Source organism: Sturnira hondurensis, unplaced genomic scaffold (genome assembly GCF_014824575.4).
Source record: "Sturnira hondurensis isolate 20B ecotype Veracruz unplaced genomic scaffold, ASM1482457v3 Scaffold0007487, whole genome shotgun sequence".
Taxonomy (NCBI): Eukaryota; Metazoa; Chordata; class Mammalia; order Chiroptera; family Phyllostomidae; genus Sturnira; species Sturnira hondurensis.
The window spans coordinates 985660-990084 of NW_028080118.1; the positions used below are offsets into that span (position 1 = coordinate 985660).

Sequence of the window (4425 nt, forward strand, 5' to 3'; positions counted from 1 at the left end):
GCTTGGACTGAGAAATATTAAAATTGCTGGAGAGGCTGTGTCTGCTGATGAAGAAACTGATGCTACATTTACAGTGGAATTCAAGAGACTGATTAGGGTTTGGTACTACCCATTGGTTTCAGGCATCCACTGTGTGTCTTAGAATGTACCCCTTGTGGACAAGGAGGGCTACTGTAGGTAAAAAGAATGGGACTGCGTGGGCAGGTGGAGAGATTGATCTCAGTTAGGAGCCTAGACTATTCTTCCCTAGTAACGGGATGGAAAATAGTGTATATGGGGAGAAAAAGCTGAAATGTTCTCAGAGAACTAGGAAACAAAGCCATTAGCTAATCATAGGCTGTTAGAGAAAGCATAAAATGTTCTTCAAGGAGAGTGTCAGGATAAATGGACTCAGAGACTGTAATATGGTTCTTGGGCAAGTTTAACTCCTCACCTGAGGTTAGTAATGATGAATTTAAAGCGAAACCAGCAGAAGTATTGCATTTTAGTCCTAGCGCCATTCAGGTACACAGGTGCAGGCACGGAGAAGTTGGCGAGTTGGATTGAACAGGATTGTTGCTTACGTAAGTGCCGCAAGAGATTCTAATGTGTGACCAAAATAATTTCAGCTGGGTAAGGAGAGGATGTTACATAGGTAGACAGTGAAAAGGTGGTGGGGTTAATGAAATGGAGGTCTCGGTGGGGGCCAACGGTTCCTGGATTTGCAGTGTAAGCGGATTGAGCTGTAAAGACAGGAGGTGGTCGTCAGAGAGGGTGGTTATGAGATTGAGATTGGTCACATCAAAAACTAAGTATAGGTGATTAAAAATGGCTACAAACTCTTCGCAGCTCCTCCTATCAAAAGTGAGGTCTATTTCTCTGTCTCTGAAACCTGGCCCGCCCCGGTGACTTAATTGACCATGACCAAGGAGGAGGTGTTGATCTCTGAGCCTCCGCCTCAAGAGGTCTGGCAGCTTCTTCCATTTTGCCTTCTTGGTATGCTGCCACCACCGAGGTTTTTTGAGGATGAAAGAACATCAATGAAAAAAGAAAAAAGAAAGATCGCATAGAAAGAGAGGCCCCAGCTAACCTGCCATCAGGAGCATGAGTGAGCCTAGGCGAGATGAGCAGAAGAACCAGCCAATCTATAGCATTGTAAGAAATAATAAACTGTATTTGCTTCTTGCTTTTTAAATTACAGTTGATGTACAATGTTATATTAGTTGCAGGTGTACAATCTGTTTCTACACATTTATATAACCTGCAAAGTAATCCCTCTGATAAATCTAGTACCCACCTGGCACCATACCTAGTTATTACAATATTATTGACTATGTCCTCAATGCTGTACTTTATATCCTGTGACTACTCTGAAACTACCAATTTGTACTTCTTAATTCCTTCACCTTTTTCACCCACTTCCCCAAACCTTCTCCCTCTAGCAACCATCAAAATGTTCTCTGTATCAGCCCTGGCTGGTGTGGTTCAGTGGATTGAGTGCTGGCCTCTGAACCAAAGGATCACTGGTTCAATTCCTAGGCAGGGCACATGTCTGGATTGTGGGCCAGGTCCCCAGTAGGGGGCATGCAAGAGGCAACCATACAGACATATAGACATACTGCCTCACATACAGAGACGTGCAATGAACCTGCTTACCCATACTTGGTTACACACTAACATCTAGATGCTGTACTCAAATAAATGTTAGCATGGACACATAGACATTAATACGCAATACACATAACTACACATATATATGATCAGAACATTTACACATGTACAGATGTACCCAAACACATAGACATACATACCACAGTCATAGCCACACATGCACCAGAAGAGAAATTTGCACACATGCAGATACAGGCACCAAACATTTGTGGCCAAACAAAATACTCTGACCACACACATGTATGCACATATATGCTTATGTACACATATGAGAATACATGCATGCATGTACTCACGGGCACATGGAGGCCCTCACAGCACCAAAGCACTTGTGAATGCTTGGTTATATTTCAAACCTTTTAGATTCAGATTTGTGTTCTGCTCCTATTTACCAAGCTGCTGGGATGGGAGAGCTTTACCGGTACATAACAGCCACTGGGCTCCTGCTTCACTGAGGCTGCAATGAGAGTGACCACTGAACTTCCAGGAAATGCAGTGGGTGAGGGGAGGGTGAAGTGGGTAAAGAGGGTCAAATACATGGTAGCAGAAGAAACTAGACTTTGGGTTATAACCACACAATACAGTGCACTGATGTCAAATTATAATTTTGTGCACGCGAAAATTATATAACATTATTAACCGCTGTTACTCCAATAAATTTAATGAAAGAAGAAATGCAATGGGAGTGGGAACGGTGCAGTAGGGCCTTTAGTGCTTGTAGTAACATAACTTAGTGGCTATAAATACAGACTTTGGAGTCCAATGGGACCACATTCAAGTCCCAGCTCACCCACTTGTTAGCTCTGTTATCTCGGTAAGTCATTTTTTCTGAGTCTCGGGGTCTTTTTTAATTTGGAAAATGGTGATGCTAATGGCAACTCCTCAAAGGGTTACGGTATTAACTGAGTTAATGCTGATAAAACACTAGAACATTGTGTGACATATTGTTAGCTGCTGTTGGTGGTGTTATTTGCACTCAAAACTCCATCATCAGCCAGCCAAGAGTTCTGGATTCCCCAAATTATCTGTCTGTTACTTATGGCCTTGTTTGTAGAGATCCCTAGCAGCAGGAGGCAGAGGCCCGAGGGGACAGGCCATGGAAAAGAGAAACATTGGACTTAGGGAGTGGAAGAAGGAATGAAGACAGGGCTCAGAATACTCAGAACGAAGGGGCAGCCTGGGAGGCCAGACCTCAGTGAGATGCCGCAGCTACAGGCCTTAGGTAACAGGAAGCCTAAGGCAGAACTGGGGTTCTCCAAAACCCTCTTCCCAAGACAGGTCTGTGTGCTCCCAGGGGAATGTGTTCCTAGGACTGCTATAGGGGATGGACTCTGAAGGGGACGGCTATCCCTGTCTTATTAATTTCCCCAGGGCTGTGATAGATTAGAACACAGTCCTCTTACAAGGCCCTCTATCTTTATAATTTTTTAAGTAATTGAAGAAAAGTACACATGTCAGACGGGTACAGCTCAAAGCATTTTTAGAACTAATATATCTGGCTAATCGGCACTCAGATAACAAAATCGGAAAATGACCAGCATCCCCCAAATCTCGTAATTACTCCTTTCTAGTCACTATACCCCAAAGACGCCCAGTAGCCTGTTCTTTTGTTGTTGGTCTTTTCTGCCAAGAAGCTTGATTGTTTCCATTTGATGATCCAAGGCATGGGAGAGGGCTCCGAGGCAGCGAAAAGGACGCCTAGGGATTTCAGGGAGAGGCTCAGGCAGAAGCCACACACCAGGGGAATGCAGATAGCGGAGCCTGAGGTTGGGCATTTGGAAGAGATACTGTATTTTTCAGACTATAAGATGCACCTAGGTTTTAGAGTAGGAAAATAGGGAAAAAAATTTTGAAGCAAAAAATGTGGTAAAATGTTTAATAACATAAATAACATAATATTTCACCAATGTAAATGTAAACAGAACTCCAAAGCAGCATTAACAATCATTATTCCTCCCATATTTTTTGGCGGGGGGGGGGGAGAAAAATGCATCCTATAGTCTGAAAAATACGGTACTGGCCCCGCCCAGCCTTCGGAGATGAGCCAGGTGTGGCCCATCTTCCTGAGGAGTTTCACTGCTGGTCCAGGAAGTGGTCCTACAGGAAGTCACAGAGCTGAGGGGCTGTGCAGGCAGAATGCAGGGCTTGCAGATGCAAAAGGGCCTGGTTCAGATTCTTCTCCAAGGCCAAGGTGGGTTCCATGGTGTCCTCGGCTTTACCCCACTCATCTTGGGACAGCTTTTGCACATTCTGGAAGAAGGCGCGACCACATGCTGGTTTTGCATCTTCAACAGACACCTGGCACCTCCCCACTTCTCTGCCAGCCCTCGGAAATAGTGGCCCACACCCTCCAGAGCCATAGAAGCCCAGATAGAGGTAGGCGTAGGAGGCCCGCAGATGCAGCTCGGCCAGGTGGTTGATGGCAGGCTCCACCTGGGTGGGATAATTCTGATGAATTTGGAAGCTCATGGTTTTCCAGCAATGAGGAGTTAAGATCAAAAACAGTGTTGGCTGGTTTGGAGGCTGAGGATGGCTGAGGGGGTTCCAAAAGTGGCTACTGGAAAAGAGATCGGAGGGTGTTCCAAGGCTGTAAGAAGGGGCACCCCTGTGTCTGTTCCATCCAAAAACTGTTGAAGCAGAAGACAGATGCAGGGGACCGCCAAGGGTAGTGCTTGTCTGGTTTTTAATAGCAAAGAGTTGATTTCCCCATGTTTCCAAATGAAATCATACAACTTGTCCTCTTTTATGTCTGGCTTCTTTTACTCAAATGTGTGT

At 44.9% G+C, this 4425-nt stretch overlaps 1 pseudogene; it reads right to left on the minus strand.

Moving 5' to 3' along the window:
* Positions 1-3224: 3224 nt before the first annotated feature.
* LOC118991398 (ferritin light chain-like) lies at positions 3225-4119 on the minus strand (annotated as a pseudogene).
* Positions 4120-4425: the final 306 nt, after the last annotated feature.